Source organism: Rhipicephalus sanguineus, chromosome 10 (genome assembly GCF_013339695.2).
Source record: "Rhipicephalus sanguineus isolate Rsan-2018 chromosome 10, BIME_Rsan_1.4, whole genome shotgun sequence".
NCBI classification, from domain to species: Eukaryota; Metazoa; Arthropoda; class Arachnida; order Ixodida; family Ixodidae; genus Rhipicephalus; species Rhipicephalus sanguineus.
Window position 1 is genome coordinate 61,175,723 of NC_051185.1, and position 22,264 is coordinate 61,197,986.

The window sequence follows — 22,264 nt, forward strand, 5'->3', positions numbered from 1 at the left end:
ATGCTTTTTTCGCGATTTTATATGTTAAATGTTGCGTTTGTTATCGGTGATATCTGTTGTTTATAGTATTTCAGACGTTGTCATTTATATTGCACTAGTTTTCAGCATTGTGAGTGTTATTTTAGGCCTGTATTGACCACTGCGTGACCATGCAACATGAGACAGTGGATAGACCACAAGCCGGGCCCCAAGAGTGCCACGTACTTAAAACATTATAACACGGAAACGGCAACCAGATTAGATTTCAGAAACGTCCAGTTTCGCTGTTCCATACCTTGGGGGTCTTAGTGAAGGCTTCGTCATTTTTCTAGAAACGCGCCACATCGCGAATCCATGCACAAACAAGGTCAGCACAAAAATCGACAGGAGAAGGCCAACATTTGCAGGAATCATTTCATCTTGAATCGCCTCCTCCACATCATACTTAATGTCAAGTATCCACGATACGTCAAGCTGCACAACTCCACCGAGAATACTTGAAAACGGTGTCTAGCGCACAATGACGCTCACATCGAGAATAGCGAAGCACCACTATGGCACGAAGGAAGCCAACATAATTCGTTTCGTGCAAGTGTTCGTTGTTAGTCGAATAACGTACGTATCTCCCTGCCTAAACCTTCGAAATGCTAAAGACGCCAATATTTCTGTCTTCATTAGACCAGCATATAAAAAAAGCCTGAATACTGTCCATAAGAACAGCTAATGAGAAGCCCTTAGCACTAGGAGTCCATATAAAACACTTGAAGAGCTCATAGAGGCAGAAAGAATAGCGCAGTACAAAAGACTGGCGCAATGCCCTACGGGACGGCAGATCAAATGCAACCTCGGCATAAACTACACTACACAAGATGGCGTTAAGACAAACATACCACATGAAACAAGGCAAAATCTTTACGTACCACAACTGCCGGAGAGAACATGCACCCCGAGTATAACAGAGAACGGAGAATAGAACCCTCGAATGCAATGAAAGACAGATTCTTCCAATCAACGGACGCTGTCTACGTAGAGGCAGAGAAGTATGCGCGCTCGAGTGGCAAGACCATTGCGCTCCTAGGTAGTGACAGTGGCCTAAGAGCTCTTGGCTCGATTCGAACCGGCAACGTGGAAGCTGCGAAAGACTCGGCTATCGAAGTAGTAACAGCTTCCACGCAAAGAAAACATGTAATCAGCGACCCGAAGGCCGCAGTGGGAAATTTAGCCAGAGTCCGAATCTCGCCGGAAAAACAAATGATCTTTGTCAACTTTCGAGACCAAAGTAAATTCAAATTATTTGGGTACCTGCGCACTCCTCTGTTCCTGGAAACGAGGCGGCTGACACCGCGGCGCGTGGACTTACACGTAGAGCCGCTGAGACGACCCCGCTAGGATCGAGAGGAAATAGCAAGGTTGCCTAGAAAGAAATTACTAACCATTGTCGATTGGAAAGGGCCCGGTATCCTCCCGCGCACCACACCCTTAACATGCAGCAAGCCGTGGCCTGGCGCCTTCTTCAAACACGTACCCGAATCCTTAGGCCTATAACCACTATTACCCAGGTCAGTACGCCGACAGGTGCAAATTATGGGAAGAAAGAACGGAGCTACCTAACCTTATTGGGCCTCTCCACAGGTGTCGCGCAGTATTTAACGATGAGCGCAATGACACGGTTGCACAATATTTAATGATGAGCAGTGAGAGACCGTGCCGCTCAGCACAGATACAGGGGAACAGCTCCGGGCGTCCGACAGGCCGAGCACGCCGCCATGGCTTAAGGGCTCCTGGCTAACGCCTAGGCATGGGACCCGCACCACCGAGGCCGCCGCATTCTTATAAGAAAGTTTCATCCTCCTTTTTCTGCCCTCCTCCTCCTCCTCCTCCTCCGCCTGTGGACAACTCCAATGAGCGGAGTTGCTCGGAGGATTTCACGAGAGACGGACGTGTCGCCCGCGATGCCCCGCTCGCCCGTTCAGGACGCGCTCGTGCCTCTCGCCGTCGACGCTCTGTGACGGCTGCCTCGACCGCAATACCGTGCGCCTCTCATCGGCAGGGCCTTCGCCGCCTCGTCACCGACGTGCATCGTGCCCCTGGCTGAATCGTGGTCCCGTCCGTGAACTCCTGTGACCGGCTCGTCATCTTTCCTGTCTTCTTCTGTCTTCGTCGTTCTTGCTTGCCGACTATCTCTCACTTCTTTCTCTTTTCTCTCTACTTTTCTTCTATTCCCATCCCCCTACCCCTACAGGGCACTTACACGTGTCGCCAATGGGCAGACAGAAATTAGCGCCCTTTTCCTTTTCCCGAAGAACCACTACTAACTCCAATGAGGTTACGAAAACCTCCTCGAACGACTCCCAAAGGCGATTCCGCCTGGATTTTTCATTCCACCATTCACTGCTATGGCTATCAGTGCTTCTTAGGTAGATCCTTCTGCTTGTTTGGGCCCGAATTCGTAACAGACATATAATCGGTATCATCCTAACCATTTTTTCTTTCCTTGTACTCGTATGCGTAAAGGATAAAACTGATACTAAATTTCTTTTAATAGTAAATTTGCTTGTGCAGGTTTTAGGTAAAGCTTTTTTGCATAGGCAGCTAAACACCGAGATTCAACTAGGCCCTTCACGGTGGCTTTGCAGGATTACTTAAGTTATGTGTGCCTTGTTTCAATCGGTTCCCTTGGCGTTAAATCGACAGGTGTGCTTTTTGTTATACTGCCCTTATAAAGACAACCTTTGCTGACATGTGTAGGACAGAAGAAAGTCAGTTTCGCCGCAAAGCCGAAGCAATGAATGCGATAGCAACAAATTACAAAGTCGCAAGAAGAGCAGCGAGCAGCTCGATACTTGCAGGACGCCCATTAACCGCAAACGACTCACGAAAAGAACACGCACAGGATGAGCACGAACAAACAACGGCAACAGCTCGACACTTGCACCGCGCTGCGTTGTTCAAACATAGCGAAGAACGCTTGTAAAAAACGCACAGGTATTCACAGGGCGAGCGCGAACAACTGTCCCAGTTACTTATTCGTGTTTGAACGGCACGCTACAACTCAACGCTCTTAGATGTTTTTTTTTTGTTTTCTTGAAAACTGTGTCGCGTGGAGTGGTCCCTCTGCGTCTCCTGCCGCGCGGTGGCGTTCGACGCATTGTTTACCAGTGGCGGTATTTTGTAAGCATTCCTAAAACGGGCAGAGGCTGTCCGTCCGTTTGAGTCGCACGTGACTAGTCAATCTGAGCACGCGATTTGTCGCGGTGCTTGTCACGGCTCACATTGACCAATCGCGTGCGACTCAAACGGACGGACCGCCTCCGTCCGTTTTAGGAATGCTTACAAAATACCGCCACAGGAGCGCTATTTTGTACGTGTTCTACCATAGAACGGGGAGGAGGATCGAACAAAAGAACGAGGGGGAGCCGCACGGGATTGGTCGAGGCTAGTCTGACGGTCAAGACGTGAGAATAGCCACACGTTTTGCTTAGAACGGGGAGGAGGCGTTGGAACGGTCTGCGGCCCGGTTCTATCGATAAAACGGATACAAAACAGTCTCCGCAATTGACTTAGATTGGATCGAAACGAAAGCGCTGGCGCCAGAGGAGTGGGCTTCCCGCGCATCCCTCTACCGCGCTGACACTTTGCGAAAATGGCGCCTCCGTTTTCGTTCATGCCATTTCGTGTCGCCTGCGTGGCTGCTGCAGTCACGCAGAAACGAAGCTCCGAGGTAGAAGATGCGTTTGAGGTGATGACAGACGAGGAGTTCCGGCGGCACTTTCATTTGTCCAAACTAACAGTGCGTCGCTTGTGCGACGAACTTGACCCCATCATCGGATGCTAGCGAGCCAGTGGCCTTTCCACAGAGAGGAAGGTGGTGTGCGCACTGCGATTCTTTGCAACCGGGTCCTTCCAGGAGAGTGTAGGTTGCGAAGAGCTCATCGGCATGTCTCAGTCCTCCGTCAGCAACACGATTCATGAAGTGGCGGAGGCTGTCATCGTCCTTAGTAGGCGGCGGAAGTCGGTGGACTTTCCGTTGACGGCGGCTGCCAAGGAAGAGGCGAAGGCCGCATTCGCACGACTTGGCTGGACTCCTGGTGTGCTTGCGTGCATGGACGGCATACTGCCATTGAGAAGCCGGAAGGCCTCAGCATAGCGGATACGGTGAGTTTCATGTCTCGGAAAGGGTTTTATGCACTCAACGTTATGATCGTAAGTACCTCTGACTTCTCCATAAACGTAGTCGCCATTTGTGAACGTCTCTCCTTGATTTTCGTTTTCTTCTTTATTGTGCCTGTTCCCACGATGAAACAATTGCATTGCGAGTGCATGCTTTATCGTCCGGGGGACTGAATGCCGGCTCGTTGAAGCTCAGTATGTGCACGGCAATTAATGATAGGCGCAGTGTCTAGTAAAGAAGTGTACCCAGCTGAATGCATGTTTTGAGTCTCCAAGCTCGACCTTAAGGAAATTGACTTGTATACCTTGGCGGTATTGCGTAAGTCGCCGCGCTAACTGGACTAAATACCATGGTGAAGGGAAAGTTGGTCAGTGATAACGATGAAGCTATGTTGAAGCCGAAGATATATCAGGCCATTTCACGAGCGTGCTTTGTTCTGGCTGGAGTCGGCGTATTGCCCGATTGCCGGTTCTCAGTTACTGTTCGTCTGTGATATTTCATTCAAACAGTGTACACTTTGTCCCAGCGTGCGCGCGCATTTTATGTTTTTGTGAGATGGGTAGAAGCAGATGTTTTCAAGCATACCTGTATCACATTGCATACTACTTTTGATTGCAGTTGTTCGACGCAGGCCTCCGCATTCTGGTCGTTGAACCCCGTTTTCAAGGATCATGTCATGACTCCTGGGTGTGGAGGCACAACCCACTGCACAAGCGCCTCGCTGCACAACTTCAGCCAGGCGAATATGTACTCGGTAAGCGATCAAAATGCGTACCACTAACAGGTTCAGAGAACCGACACTTGGGTCTGTGTGTAGCGGTTCATGGTTACGAAACGTTGCCATGAAAAGACATGAAACACTGACTACTCGTATGAAGAGGGCACAAAGACAAGGTCCGATGCTTGTCTTTGTGTCTTCACTGTCAGTGTTTCATGTTTTTTGTTGCGACGTTTCATAATCAAGAGCAGAGCACTCAGCCACGGTTGCATGGTGGAAAAAAAAGGAGTTAAAAAAATTGGGAAAATGTAGCCATGATTTGCCAAGGGCAGTAAAAGTAGGCTAGTGAGGATGATAACAATTTCGACGTTCTTATAACCCCCGTAACACAGCACATGTAATGTCATTTGCTGTGAATGTGATTAGGGGGTAATGCCATTTTTTGTGCCTGCTACGCGGGCACAATGAATGACGTTCACCCGTTGAAATGTTTTCCGAATTCGTGCAAGCGTGACATGTGCAATTTCCTGCCGTGTAAGGCAGGAACGAGAGGCCACAATGACATTCAAAGGGAATGTCATTTACTGTGAATGACATTATATGTGCCGTGTTACAGGGGTATTCCTTACATGAATAAATAAACCTTTCGGCCAAAATGTAAATAAACACAACATGAACATTAGTGAATAAGATTTGCAAATATTAAAAGATAAAGTGTCCATTTTGGACACTTTATCTTTGAAGAGACAAGCAACCATTTTGTGCAAGATAACAAAGCTCATTGTACTGTCTCAAAAGTGGAACTTCCTTAACAAGTCTGGAAAAGACTGTAAAGAACTGACTTGTTTCGACATCAAATTAAGTAGAGCACAAATGTGCTCAAAAGAGCTTGTTTTGATTGACCGTAATCTTAGTTGCAAAAGCAGTTTGTAGAATATCGTACTTGTAATGTCAACGAGTGCGGAGCGCTTTCAGTTGTCTTGTTGACTGCAAATTACAGGTTGAAGTTGCATTCAGGAATGAGTCGTTTGCAAAGTAAGGCCCCAGGCATCAGTCCCCGAGGCTGAGTCGTGTATTCAAGAGCATTTCCTTTTGTATGTGTGAAATGCCAAATTCAATTTTGAAAGAATGAAGGGGCATTTCAAGGGCTCGTTTTTCTTTGTTAGACACATTAATTAGGTCGCAGGTTCACTTTCTTTCAACGCCAAGCTATCTTTTTCGTCCACTATATTATTTCATGTCTTCGCGTATCTAATACACTATCATCCTTGCTACACGTTTTGGTTTAGAGCTATTGTTGTGGGCGCATGTGCAGTACGTTTTCCTTGGGCTTTTATATGCATTGGCGTATAAAAGAATAAAGCAGCTCTTAGTCAGTACTTGTGTCGTACGTTTCTTTTCTTCGTGGGTGTGTTGTGCGTTTGCGCTGTAATTTTAGCCTTAGGTTTGTGGTCGCGGTGTGACATATATACTGTGATTGTGGAACAGCTAGCTTTCTCGTTTCTTCCCTACAGTGGCGTAAGCTTCCAAGAGACAAAGCGTTCCCACTAGCTCTCGACACCACGAGCCACAGGACGCCCTTCTTTTTCCTTGGCCGACTGGCCACGAGTGGCGTGGCGCTACAACCCCACCTTGGAAAATTAGCGTGGGTCCCACGCGATACGACGCAAACGCAGTGCGGTCATTGATGCAACATGGCCCGCGTCTCGCCTAATTTTAATTTCGGTACCTGTGGCGTCCTGTGTGTTTCACCTGACGCCGCGTGCGTTTGCATTCTGCCGTTAGTATCCTAGAGAACGAATGAGACATGGCATAATTGACTAAGGCAGCGAGCTGCGGAGTGAGGAGTCACCTGTTCGAAACCCTTGTCGAGCGCTTCGGATTTTTTATTTTTATTTGTGGTTTTTATTTATATATACCTACATATAAATATCCGGGACATGACGGCGATGGCGATGGAAAACATCCACCGGGAGAGTCCAAATAATTGCTATCGCAATGATAAAGTGTCATCCTTCTTCTCTTCTACGCCTGCGCATAACTTAGACAACTCCAATGAGGTTAAGAAAACCTAATTGAACCACTGCGAAAGGGGATTCAGTCTGTATATTTTATTCAATCATTGCTATGGCTATCGGTGCTTCTTAAGATAGATCCTTCCCTTTCTTTGGGGAGGATTAATTCCTTACCTTGTAGTCGTTTGCTTAAAGGATAATGATTAAACCCAATTTATTTTCATAGTACACTTGACTACGCAGGTTATAAATAAAGCAATTTTGCACAGACAGCCAAACTCCTGGATATAACTAGACCTTTCACGGAGGCTTTTCATCATGACTTAAGTTAGGTGTGCCTCGTTAAGTTTGGCTCCATTGACAGTGGTTCATTTCATTGAACTTCGTCTATACTGCCCCTCTAAAGGCACCCTCTGGTGACATGTATAGGGCAAACTCCTGAGTTAACTTGGAGACGCACGTGTTCACCACATGCCAGAGTACGCATGCAGTGTGTGTGTAATCGCGTTTTACAACGGAGCCGTTATGCTTTTGGTTATGCCGTTACGCGTTCGCAAAAAAACATCATCATCGTGAATGGCATCTACTCTTTTTAACGCGTGCAACGCAATAACCCGGCCCCTGCGCTTTCTTCGTCCTCTCATTCATCTTCTGCTTTGTTGCCCGAATATGTGCGCCCCGCGCGCGCTCTCCCGCAGCACCGATTTGTCCGTCGTGTGAAGCAATTACTTGGATGAGCGAGAGACCGAGTACAGAGAGGGATAAAGAGAGAGAGAGAGAGAGATAGGGAAAGGAAGAGGTAGAAAGGAAAGAGAGAAATAGCTGAAAGAAACGAAAGAGAGAAAAAATACACAGTGAGAAGAAGAGACAGAAACAAACAGACAAAAAAAGAGATAGATGAAACAGAGAGCAAGTCAGAAAAAGAAAGAAAGAGAGATAGAAAATATAGAGAAAGAAAGACGTAGCAAGAATGAGGAAGAGGTTGACACTGAGAGTGAAAGAAATGGAAGCATGTAACGAAACCACATAGAAAGAGCGAGGAAAGATAGAAATAGACAGGGAGAGAAACAAAGAGAGGAAGAAAGGGAAAAATAAGGACAAATTTACACCATCGCCCGCTAAACGGGACCATGAGGCCATGCGAAGCAGCGTTTTCTCATGTCGAGCCCGCGTTTCAGAGGGGGAGAGGAGAGAGGGAGTGGAGAGCTGTGAGGGGCAGTGGAGAGGGGTGAGAGGGGAATGGAGAGGGGGAGAGGGGCCGTGGAGAGGGTAATGGAGAGGCGGAGAGATGGAGAGGGCTTGTGCATGCGCAGAAAGGGTGGTCACGCCGCACACCACCACCACAACCGGATTACTCCACCAGAGGCTTCGCATCTAAAACAAGGAAGGCCGACCAGCTCTGTTGTTTCAGGTTCGGCACAACTAGAGCGAAGCCGCTTTAATTTTTTTACCTGGGAGATCCAGAGTAGCCACCGAAATCCTGCATCGACAACTGGGATTGCAGAAAACCGGATCTGCCAATGAAACACGGGACGCTGCACGTGAGATCACTCCGAAAGTTTTTTATGCATACGCCACGTAAACCAGTTCCGCAAACTATTCCTGCTTCCACTTTGTACGTTTTCATGACAACCTTGGTCGCCGCAAAGCGTGAGAACAGTTGCTTGGAAATTGATGGAAGTGACGTATCCCGCTCGTTCCATTTCCGGCCAAATATGCGACTTGGCGGCACAGCAAATGACAACGATCAGGCGCCACGCGATTTGCTCTGAAACGACTAGTCGAAACGCGGGAACTTGCTACGAATTGACCCGTGAAAAAAACGGATTCGCCGCCGCGGAGCCACAAACCCAGCTCCGGATATACCTGTGAAAAACGCCAAAAACTTTGTCTCGTTTTTCCTACGACTAACTATAGACTAGCTGTCGTTTCGTTCGAACCCCCAGCCCTTTGTGGCCCTAGAACTCTTGCTTGCCTAACCCTCACCATTAGAAGTAGTGACCCGCCCAAGGACTGGGATCGCCAATCCGTTATACCAGCGCAATTACGCCAATGTAGCCGTTGGAGAGGGAAGTGCGCTGTACGAGTGAAGAAAGAAGTCACGAGTTTCGCCGCAACTGGCGAAGCAATGAATGCGATAGCAATAAATTGTAATGTAACGCGAAGAACGGAAAGCAGCTCGAAATTTCAGTCGCGTCGCTCGAGCCCAAAGGACGCACGAAAAGAACGCACACAGGACGAACGCGAACTAATGCGTCACAGCTCGACACTTGAAGCGCACTGCTCAAACATAAAGCAGGACGCACGAAACGAACGAACAGGTACACACAAGACGAGCGCGAACTAATTGTCACAGTTTTTACTTATTTCTGTTTGAACAGCGCGCTCCTTTCGCAAACGCGGCCGCTGCAGCGAGCGAAGCGAAGCACCCCACCGGCCGCCCCTTCTTTCCTCGAGATCAGCGCTTGAAAGCGACCACGCCCTGTAGAGCGAAGATCAACGGCGTTCGCAGGAGCGGGACGACGATCTTTAAAGCGCGCCACACGCGCGCACGTCGTTCCACATATGTGGCCACTAAGAAAGCATGCTGAATTACATGGTGTATATAAATAGCTCGCCGTTAGCAGGCTGAAAGACGGTGTTGTCGTGGCATAACGTCTAAAGCGCACATGGCGGGCGGGGCCCGCGGCGATGCGGCGACAACGCGAGCGGCTTCGTTTCACATGCACCGTTTTGCGCGGCGCGCGCCTTCGATGCGCAGTGATGGTTGTGGAAAGCGCCCGCCCGCGGGTCCTTTCTCCGGTTCGCTTCTTTTGGTGCACTTGGGTTGCGAGTTTCACCAGCCTTCTACTTATTTTTTCACGCGCCTAAACCTTGAATGACGAAAATTGCAGTGTTCAGAGTGCAATTAAACAACTTCAGTGTCACGTTTATTTCTGTTACAGCTTTCTTTTTTTACCACGCAAGTCTTCTTGCACGCTATACACTTGGCCATGGAAAAGCAAAAAAAAGAATTGGTTTTTGTGGTTTTAAGCTTTCAGAGTGCTTTCGGTGGCTTTTGCTCTCGAATGCCGCAAGGCGTTGGTGCGCCGTCTGGGCCGGCAACCATGCACCCACAATGTCGCGTCTGGGGGGCTCGCATTTGTACGTCTTCGGGACGGACATTTTCTACAACCGTTACAGCGAGAGGAAGCTGCCACGCGCCCGCTCCTCGATATAACGTCACTGCTGTGTTGGTGCCATTGGGTGACGCAAAAGAACAAAATAAAACAACTGCCTGCCAGCTCGTTAGCACGCACGAGAGGTCGCCCGTTCGACGCGCTCTGCTCGCCCCTGCAATCACGGCTCCCCACGGGGACTTTTCCATTGCGGCAGCATTGCCGCGCGCGTCCAGGTCGCTCTAAAAAACCTGTTTTTGGGCTTCCGCGACAGCCGCTCGCTCTTGGAGCAAAATTATGTGAAAAGGCTTAACCCGAAAAAGGTCGCCCGTTCGATTGCGCGCGCGTCGGAAAGAGAATTATTTTTCTTTGTGGCTCTTCTAATACCATATACGGTGAATGACACGGGGAACATTTTCCAACCGAGCTGTCATTCTATCGCAATAAAACAACTGCCTGGCCAGCACGCACTACCGCTCTGCAGGCAATATTGCGGCAGCATTGCCGCAGAAGTTGACATCGATTAAAAAATACCCCGAATAAAAAAGAGAGAAACCCCAAAGAGCATTCACATAAGTCGACCCGTGAGGCGAAAGCCATCTTTTCTTTTTTTTCTCAGTCGAGCTGTAGCATTCATTCCATCAGCCCTTGGGGCGAAAGAATGCGCAACAAACACTCAACTACGTCTGTGAAGACACGTTTCACTTTCATGTTATACCGATTCCTATGACAGAGGGATCATCCATGGTTTCTTATTTTTGTTATCACGTCGCATCAGGCAACAGGCACGACTAGCGGCAGGGGCATCAGCACTAAACACAGCAAGTACTTATCTTCTAGTTAGTGATTGCTTAGGATAACTATTGTCACCGACGCGGCTGGTATCTGCAAGCTATCTCGATCGCCGAGAAAAAAATTGAAGGGGGCCTCCAACACTTTTCTAAGCAACCATCGAATTGCTTCATTAGAGGAGTTTATTGCTTCATCAGTGTACTGCCGCAAACATTTTTAGAATCCTTCAAGTAGAAGCGGAGTTACAGAGATTTGTCGCACGCAGTAATTGGTTTCTCCTCTGGTTCCGACGAGCGCGCTGTAAAGCTAAGCAGGGAGGGATGGCACGGGCGAAAGAAGGTACGTTTAGCGCGCCACATGACCTGGACCACTTTTTCTTTTTTTATTATTCGAACGCTATGGCTTATTTTCAGTGTGGTCGCCAACGCGCGAGCGAGCACGTGGCGGCCTCGATGACTGTGCAGCTCACGATACGCAAACCAGCCAATGGCCGTGAAATTTGGTATATACGGCGGTCATTGGGGTATATGGCATCATTTGTAGAAACAAGAGGGTACGATTTCTAGCTGACGTGGAGAACTAATTGTAAATTCCAGGTCACGTGCTGTGTGCTGCGCTAAAATCTTTGGATCGCGTGTTCTCAGAATGCTCGACTACCGATCGGCAGCGTTTTCTGGCCATTCTGAAAAGGTGTCGCAGGGCCTCATTAAAGCTGTTCCACGTGTGTGAAATCTGAGTAAACAGCGGTACTGGCAAGCAAGCGCCACCACATGGCGAACGCAGACTGAGTTCTTGCTACATCTTTCTTTCCTTGTTTCTTCTTTATAATAATATTATCTGCGGCGTTACGTGCTCAAACTCCGATGTGATTATGAGGCACGCCGTAGGGGAGGGCTCCGGAAATCCCGGCCAGCTGGCGTTCGTTAACCTGCACTAACATCGCACAGTACACGGGCTTCTGGCATTTCACCTCTATCGAAACAGCGACCGCCGCTGCCAGGATCGATCCGGCGACGTTCGGGTCAGCAGCCGACCACTGTAACCACTGTATCACCACGGCGTCTGATGTTTCAAAAAACGGATGAAGAAATTTATACTCACGCGCTGTTGATACAATTCCACCTTCTAAACAGCCAGAGTCCGGGCTCTATTTATGTGCGTGGAAGACGGAAAAACGATGAAAAAACACGAGTGCGTGAAAGCTTGATCAATCATAGTTACTTTGTTAAATACTTACTACAGTTGGTGCTATTGAATAGTCAAGCTATAAACAACATATGATGCAAAGCTAAACAAGACAGAAATTCAGGCGATGATGAAGCCTTTGAGTGATTAAAAGTCGTCGAACCAGGAGTGTTGCTCGGTGTAGTCGAAATGTGAATACCGCGATGAAGAGGCACCTATGGAGAGCATATAACAAGGTTGAAAGCGTGGGTTTCATGCCCGGAAACTACAACAAATTTTATTTTCTATGATACATCATTTCTATGATACGTCATTACCACGCCATCGTGACGCTAGTGCAACGTCACGTGACTTCGCGTCACATGATGACGTCATCGCACGACATCCTAGATTAGTCAAATGTAGTCCGATCACAGAGGCAATGCAAAACCAGATGACGTGCCTCCGATCTTGGAGGCAGTACAAAACCATGGTAGGCGCTGAAAGCTCTCGAAGGGTGGCGGGGCAGGATGAATACATCGACTAAGACGAAAAACAAGATGGCTTTCGCCATCGAGTCGCCTTAACTGAATGCATAAGGAACCCTGTGAGTTTTTTTAGGACTCAAAGAGCCTTGTGTGCATGTTTTATTTTGCTTCTGCTATAGTGTCTGCTGCTGGGTAATGGGAGGCGGGGCCAGTAAAGCTACATGCATGTAGCTTGTTGCCCACCTTCCCAACGACATCTCAAGTGCAGTTGTTTTTGTTCTTTGTGTGAAAAATATACCAATCTTCAGACCGCCTGCGGAGCTTTAAAGCAAAGATAACTGTCCCTCTCCTGCCCTCTATACTATTGCCTCCTTGTCTTTGTAACTGGCGAAATAGTGCGTTTAGATGCTCAAGAATTTCCATGCCATTTCAACGAGAAGATTCGTCCATTCCTTCCTAGGTCACGTAAGACGATCATCGCTACAAAATTAAGTAAATCTATCAAACAAACCAAATTTTATTGGCAGTGCTGGGCTTCGAATTAAGGCACCCGCGCTCGGAAGACGAGTTTTTTAGCCGCTGGGCTAAAATACGCGTTCTCTTGCTTTTTTTTTATTATTGCCGGTCCTCGAGATGTACAACAGCACAAATTGCATGAGATATAGAGGATACACAAACAATATAGACACTGGTGGCCGTCCGCTATTATGGCGTCACTTTGACATCTTGAAATTCCTTGTGCGTTCTAAGGTATTCGACGCTGGCCAGCTACAATCAACCGCTACGTCTGCAAATCGCTTAGGCTACACCAATGAGGACAATAAACCTCCTTGAACGACTCCTGAAGGCGATTCTGCCTGGGCTTTTCATTCATTCATTCATTCATTCATTCATTCATTCATTCATTCATTCATTCATTCATTCATTCATTCTTTCTTTCTTTCTTTCTTTCTTTCTTTCTTTCGATCATTAATTCATTCATTAGTTGATTGTTATGGCTATCGCTACTTCTTTTGGTAAATCCTGCCCCTGGTTTGGGGATGATTTCGAGGCAGGCACGAATTCGTAATAGACATTTAATGCAATAAGGTACGCATTTTGGCTGGTTGGTTTATGATTAACTGTAGAAACAGCGCTAAAAGACGGGACGAATAAAGGACACCGTTGTTTGTGTCCTTCCTTCGTCCCGTCTTTTAGCGCTGTTCCTACAGTTAGACATTTAATCGGCATCATTCCAAGCATTATCCTCATCTTGTGGCCGTTTGCTTAAAGGATAATATGGAAATGTAATTTGCGTTTTTGTAGTCCATTAAATTGCGCAGGTCGTCAGTAAATCAATTTGGCACAGGCAGCCGAGCTCCCGGTTATACAAGATCTATCACGGAGGCTTTGCAGATTGACCTGAGCGAGCTGTGCTTGTTTAAATCTGGCTCCATCTATAGTTTGCGTGTGTGCGTCATTTCTGTCTTTTCCAAGGCGCCCTTTCCTCACCTGTTTAGCGCAAAGTCGCTGTGTCAACTTCAAGCCACATGGTCGAGTACGCAGGCTCGAGTACTGGCCAGCTCAGTGATGTTCCATGAAGGGAATTTTCCTTTTATCGAAGAAGTTGAAGCCGTCATTTTGGACGAAAGCCAATCTTTGAGTTATTGCAAGAAATTTTGGGAAGGGTAAAATTCTCTTTCGTGATGACGAAAACAGCGGTTACAGTGAGCTTTCGGCTTCTGCAAGCGGTTCTGGCGCGTGCAGCACTGAAAAGCATAGTCCTTTAAATCTGTGTCTGATAATTAAGTGGAGCGATTTCTAGTTCACATCGGGTGTTCTAGTTTCTAGTTCTAGTGTTTTTAGTTCACTTCGGTTGACTCGAAGCCCACGTATACACTTGAGTAATGAAGCCCACGCTTTGGGTTGTGCAGGCACGCAGGTGCTAGTTATGATTTTTTAACAGTCGTAAATGGGTAACACAAATATCTATCTATCTATCTATCTATCTATCTATCTATCTATCTATCTATCTATCTATCTATCTATCTATCTATCTATCTATCTATCTATCTATCTATCTATCTATCTATCTATCTATCTATCCTACATCTGGGTGCTCTTGTGATGGCCTCCTTAACTTTGGTGTAGATCATATTTCGCATGGGAGGCTAAGAGGGTTTGACGAATACGACTGTCTAGTCATGACATGAAAAAAAAGTCAGTTTCGCTTCAAAGGCGAAGCGATGAATGCGATTGCAAGTAATTGGAAACTCACAGGAAGAACGACAAGCAGATAGAAACTTCCTGCGCGTGGCTGAAGCGCAATGAAGGACGCACGAAAAAAACGCGCAGGTATACACTGGACGTGCTCGAACTCTCACAGATGTTACCTCTATATATATATATATATATATATATATATATATATATATATATATATATAACACGTATATGCGTACGTGTTTCTCTTACTGCCATTGTGCGCGGAAATATGCTGGGATTTTTCGCAAAGCGTGCAGGTGAAAATGCGCGAAATAGGGAATCTTCATGACTCGGAATGGGAATTTTCCAGCGTAGTACGAAAAATCACTGACACAACTGATCTAAGTCTAATCGTGTATTGCTAGTGGTGTGCGAATAGTGAATTTTAGAGTATAAGCGAATACGAATGGAATAGCGATGACACCGAATACAACACGAGTACTAATCAGATACTATTCGAAACCTATTCGAATAGTATCCAGTTAACCATTATAAAGTCGCCCTAGAAGAGTATTGGAACCATTTGCGGTACTGTCCAAGAATCCGAAAATATTTTATTTTAAACAAATGTTCACTAGCTTTAATAAAAAATTTACGATAATTTTTAACCGAAAAAAATACCAGAATAACGTAAACTGACCCAAGCTCATACCTAGCAGCAACTAGAGTCTCAGAAATATTTTGTAACTGCAAGTTGAAATACACCAGCAACTAGAGTATTCAAGGTGACACTTTCTAAACAGCTTTTAACTAAAACTGATCTATCAATATTAAAAAAATATTCACTTGAGTCAACACAATGAGGAATGCCAGAGTTTTAAGCAAAAACATTTTGATTCTGTGATCAATAAAGCATCGGTCGTCTCGTAAAACCTTGGGCTGCATGCATCTTGGTACTTCGATTATTGAAACAATACAAGTTACCCCTCTCTGTTCCAACATCTCGTTCCTTTGAGGTTTTTTTTCATCGATGCTTATTATTCGAAAAATATTCGGTATTCGCAATATGCACAATTCGATTCGAATATCGAATCGAAGAGAACGCTGTTTGATTAGTTATTCGAAACTTTCGAATTATAATGAGTAACGTGCGCGAGTGTTCGAAGTGCCCGGCATGGCAAGATCGAGGAGAAGAAAAAGACGAAGAAAGTTGCATCAGCGCTGAAAAAATAAAATGGCAAAGGAAAGCAGGTACCAGTCGGAGAAGGCCGGGGTGTGCACGTCAAGAGAGGCAATAAGTTGGTGCGAAAGAGACAAGAGAGGCAGCGAAAAAGATGGGTCACGCTCTCGGCTGTCGGGTTCCAGACTCGACCCTTGGTGAATGGTGAGCCTGGAGGGACCTGCCACGTATGAGCAGGCCTTGACGAGTTCCTGCAGCGTGACGTCCTGTGCCCGTGGACACGCTGAGCTGTCGGGCTTCGTGCGCGAGCTCTGGCGTGGGATTCTGGCCGGGATGCGGCTACGGCGTCGATCTTCCAATAGCAGCCTGGGAAGGCTCTTTCTACCAGTGGTCTACGCGCTCGTCTCTAAAACCGTTCAACCACTACGGACCTTGGTGAGACTAGCGTTCGTACGTCGTGTCTTCTCTACAGCTAGGATCTGCTAGTTTAAGACTGATTTCATGGTTTAATTAGGTATTGTTATTTGGGGCTATTTTGGGTTTGGGTTGTGCCGATTTGTCCTGCGTGGGATGCAATACCTCAGATGGGCGAGAGAACGAATTCAGAGAAAGGGCATGAAAGTGAGAGAGCAGTAAGAGATACAACGAAAAGGAAAGAGAAATAGAAAGAAACGGTAGAAAGAAAAGCAGACAGAAAGACAGAAAAAGAAATACACAGAGAGAAGAAGAGACAGAAACACAAAAACGAGACAGCAAGACAAAAAAGAAAGGTAAAGAAAAAAAGAGACAGAGCGAGAGAGAAAGAGATGGGAGAAAGTGAAAAAAAAAGGTACAACGAGGGGCATAGATAGTAATAAATAGACAGAGAGAGATTGAAAGGAACAGAAAGAGAGGCAATGAAGATATGAAAAAGAAAAACAAAGAGAAATAAGGAAGGTCGCCTAGCTCCGTTGTTCCTTCAGGATTGGCACCGCCTAGAGCCAAGCTGCCTTAATTATTTAAAATAGAAGATCAAGAATGGCCGCCAAAATCCAGGATGGAGCATTTGGATGGCACGAAACCAAATTTGCCACTAAAACAAGGGAGCGCTCCACGTGATATCACACAGGAAATTATTTATGCACACGTCACGCACACCTGTTCTGGAAACCATCCGTGCTTCCGCTCTGTACGTTTTCATTACAACCTTGGTCGCCGCAAAGCGCGACTACCGTTGCTTGCAAAGAGACGGAAGTGACGTGTGCCGCTCGTTCTATTTCCGATCGAATCCTCGCCTTGTCGGCGAAGCAAATGAAAGAGCTCCGGCCAGGAGCAACTTTCTCTGCAACGGCCAGGTAAACGCGCGAACCCACTCAGAATCGACCAGGGAAAAATTCCTGCGCTAATATCGTTCTTGTGTAGTATTGGTGCAGTTATAAATCCTGCGCCTAATGCAGCTACGCTAACATGGAAACTCAGGAAGTGCGTAGGACGGGCAATACAGAGATCCCCCTGGCAATTTAGCGCTTGCCGAGGCGGTGGCAAAGTCTCTACACGGCGCGGCTATCAGCCAGATGCTTCAAATGCGTTTTTCGCTATTTACGTTAAATATATCCTTCAATTATTGGTGATCTATGAAGCTTTTTATTATTTCAGACCTTGTCAGTTTATCTTGCACTGGTCTTCAGCTTTGCCAGTCTAGTTTTCGGGCCTGTATTGACCACTGCGAGATTATTCGATATGGCACAGTGGATTGACGACAAGCCGGGCCTCTAGAGTGCCACGAGCTTAAAACGGATTAAAACGGCAACGACAACCAGATTAGACTTCACAATCGTCCACTTTCGCTGTCTCAAGCCTTGCAGGGCTTAGTGCAAGCTTCGTCATTTTTCTAGAAACGCGTGACAACTCGAATTCATACACACGCAAGATCAGCACAAAATCGACACGAGAAAGTCAACATTTGCCTGAATCATTTAATCTTGATTCGCTTCCTACACATGATACTTGATGTCAAGTATCCACGATGCGCCAAGGCTGCAGAACTCCACCGAGAATACTTGAAAACGGTGTCTAGCGAACAATGAGGCTTACATCGAGAATAGCGAAGCGCCACTATGGCATGGAGGAAGCCAACATAATTCGTCTTGTGCAAGCCTTCGTTGCTAGCCGAATAACATACGTAGCTCCCTATCTACACCTTCGACATGCGGAACACGCCAACATTTATGTCATCACTAGACCGGCATATAAACAAGTCGTCATACTGCCCATAAGAACAGCTAATGACAATCTCTCAGCACTAGTATTCCATATAATAGACTTGAGCTCAGAGAGGCTCAAAGAATAGCGCAATACAAAAGACTGCCGCAATGCCCTACGGGACGGCAAATCCTAAGTAACCTCGGCATAAACTGCACTAGACAACATGGCTTGAAGACAAACATGCCACAGGAAACAAGGCAACATCTTTATGTACCAACTCTACCGGATAGAACATGCACCCCGAGTATAGCGAAGAAAGAATAGAACGCTCGAAAGCAACGAAAAAGAGATTCTTACAATCAACGGACGCTGTCTACGTAGACGTAGCGGAGTATGCGAACTCGTGTGGTATGGCCATTGGGGTCACAGGTAGCGACGGTGGCCTATGGGCTATTGGCTCGATTCGAACCGGCAGCTTGGAAGCTGCGAAAGAATCGGCTATCGCAATGGCATAGCTTCCACGCAAGCAAAAAAAAATGTAATGAGCGACTCCAAGGTCACAATGAGAAATTATGCCACAAGGAGAATCTCGCCGGAAGGACAAAGGATATTTGTCAACTTTCGAGACAATGTAAATACAAATGATTTGGGCGCCTGCGCACTCCTCTCTTCCTGGTAACGAGGCGGCTCACACCGCGGCTGGAGGAGTTACACGCGAAGGCGCTGAGACATTCTCGCTAGGATCAAGAAGAGAGCGCATGGTTGCCCATAAAGAAGTTACTAACCGCTATCGATTGGAAAGCGCCCGCTTTCCTTCCGCGCACGACACAAAACAAAGAGCAAGCGGTTGTCTGGCGCTTCCTTGAAACAAACACACAGCCGAATCCGTTGGCCTATAGCCACTATTACCCCGGTCAGTACGCCGAAAGGTGCAAATTATGTAAAGAAAGGGCGGATCTACCTAACATTACGTAGGTCTGCCCAAAAGCGGTCTGACAGGATCGCGCAATATTTAATGATGAGCATTCGTACACCGTGCCACTCAGTACAGATCCAGAGGAACGGCTCCGGGCGTCCGACGGGCCGAGGACGCCGCCAGGGCCCAAGCGCTCCTGGCTGACCCGTAGGCGTGGGACCCGGCCCACCGAGGCCGCCGCATTATTGTAATAAAGTGTCATACTCCTCTTCCTCTACCTCTGCGAATAACATAGAAAACTCCAGTGAGGTTAAGAAAACTTCCTTGAACAACTTACAAAAGGCGATTCCTCCTGGATTTTTCATGCATTCGTTCACTGCTATGGCTCTCAGTGGTTTTATGTGGCTCATTCTGCTTGTTTGCGCCCGAATTACTACTAGACATTTAATTGGCACCACTTCAACAGTTTTCTTTGCCTTGTAGTCGTTATATTAAAGGATAAAATTGAAACTCGAATTTATTTTGATAGTGCGCTTGACTGTGCAGGTCATAATAAAGCTATTTCGCATAGGCAGCCAGACTCTGAGATTCAACTAGACATTTCACGGAGGCTTTGTAGGGTGACTTAAGTTATGTGTGCCTTGTTTTAATTGGCTCCATTGACAGTATGCGCCTTTCGTCGCGTCTTTTTAAACTGCCCTTAAAAATGCACCGTTCGCTGACATGTGTAGGACAATATAATGACTTAACTCGAAGACGCGCATGTGCGAAGTTGAGGCGGCAGCATAGGTGTTCGCCACATTCTCGAGAACGCAGATTGTCCAGATAAGAGGTGCTTTTAGCTGACCGATTCTGTGGTCCGTTACCCGTTCCGCTCAAACGCTCAACGGTACCGGAGCGCAACGCGCGTTGTTGGTTTTAGCCAAGCGTCTTTCGGTCAAGGCAAGCGCGACGCCGCCTGGGCATGAAAGCGAAAAGTACGTTGAAAAGGAAAATAAAAATTGTACTTATCTTGCAGCAAGAAAGAAAATTCTGTTTTGAAACAGTGCGAATTGATTTATTTTCGCGTTACGGTGGTGCTTGACGCATGAGCCTTTTTTTTTTTTGTCACTTGGCATGGCGCTGGACAACAATCTAAGCTACAATTATCCAATCCTATGTGCATGTAGTCTTCATGCTGTTAGGTATACATTGTGCTCGCCAAATTTCCGCTGTGTTCTCCTGTACCCTTTGTGTATAGCGGGTACTCGTAGACTGAAGGCTGCATTGCTCATACCGGATACAATCCACACAGCCCAAAGGGTAGCTTTTTTCGGAGAAGAGGCACTATGCATATTGCTTCGTGCAACTACAGTTCTTATTTAACGACAGCCTCTTGCGTGACTAATTGCGTTATTTTACACTGAGCAGTACGATTTTAAACTGTTCAACCCATTTTGTTAACTGATGAGATACAGCAGGCCCGGCATTGTCTGCCTGAAGTGCACATGCATCCAGGTAGAAGGGTATTCCATTTCATTAAAAACTGGGCAGCTGCTTACGTTACAGAAATAAATATCCGCATTCGGAAATATAGGAATATTAATGCTGGAAAAGGCTCATTTTCTGCTCCAAGGCGGGGATTTATCCGCTCCAGAAGTTGGAATAAATTGCTTCGATCAATGGCATCACTGAAAGTGGGAGTGAACCAGGAGATGCAAAGGTGTTGTTTTCTTTATTGTGAACAAGGGCAAAGATACGGTGACGGTGCAACACAAATGCCTGGACATGATCTGGCTCTTGGACTGTGGTTTCGTCTTCTCTGTTGTCCACCTGCACTGCAGTGTCACCACTCTCTTGGACTGGTGGCTCAAGTTCCTCATCTCCAATCACTCCCAAGAATAGTGATGCCGGTGACTGATTTTCTGCAGCAGAATAGAGGACAATGCCGTGAAAATTAAAAAAAATTCTTACCCAGCGGAAGACTATTGCAAATAAGCGATGAAATATCGCAATGAGGAAATCTCTTCCGGTACACCATACTTCTCGTCCTGTGTGGAGCTGTTCTTAAAATTTAGGTTGCGCATAACTCATTAGGGGAAACCACGCCGAGGGAGGCGCTGCGGTGCCAGGCGCTGCCAGTGAATGTGGGGACAAAATTCGTTACTCGACTGTTCACCCCTCCGCTGTCCCCTTCAAGCTGCCTTGTAGACGCGTTGCTTTGCTCGCACGCTGCACCTGTTTTGCACGTGTTTTTGAGAGTTTCGCCTCGCGCGGTTAGGATGTACACACTTCTGTCCGCGTTTCAGAACATCGCCGCAAGTGAAGATTTTTTTCGTTGCAACAATTTGGCGAAAGGTCAGCATCTGCTCAGTTCTCTTCATCTTGCATTGCTGGGTCAGCTTGAGGAATACCTTGCGACATAGCCTGCTCCTACGCAATTTTGTGCTCATCTGGCTGCCCTCACAGAACGACGCTTCCACCTAGGCAAAATAAGTTTGTGGCAGGGATTAGATCGCGCCCTTCACTACAACGTTTATACATTGGAGTTTTTTTTTCTCACATATGGTACCGTAATCGACATTGAGCATATCTATAGTGCGCCAATAATAATTTTTGTTATCATCTTCAGGTATAAAATGTACATGAAGTCTGAAAGGTTTAAGGGTGTTCGTTTAAGGGTGTTCCGTGATTCCGTAACGCCATTACATTCCCAAAATAAAACAAGTATTGCATACGAAATCAAACTCTACAAAAAGATGTGCGATGGCAAAATGCCTCATTAAAAATTTAGCAATTGTGACCATCTGTGCGCACAGAAATATTTCATATAAGAACTTCACGGAGATAGCTACGTATGAAAATTTATTGTTCAAACATTTTGTGCAGTCCGTTGCTTGAATAATTTTTACTTTGAATGAAAAGTATCGAAATAGCAATGCGCTTGTTACTAACCGAGTTCCAATCTTACCCTTAAAACATGGCGGTGTGAAAATGTCATGTTTGATAAATGCCCTTCTACTCTAGCTTTACTCGATAATTTCGCCTGCGCGGAACAAAATCTCGCTGATCGTGAATTGAGGAATCAACAGTCTTAAGCAAATGCTTTAAAATGCCTAGTCAGTTATGCGCTTCACTGTCTATCATACCTCTGCGCCTTTTCTGCGTGAAGTGCCCATTTCCTGTAAGCCGCTGGAAACATTGTCGGCAATTTCGAAGTGTGCTGACTTGAGTAATTTTTGCAGTTTCCCGCAAAATGTCTGCTACAAATCATTGTGGAAGCTTTTGGCAACCGCACACTTCCACCGGGGCTGCGAAGATATAAAAATATATAAT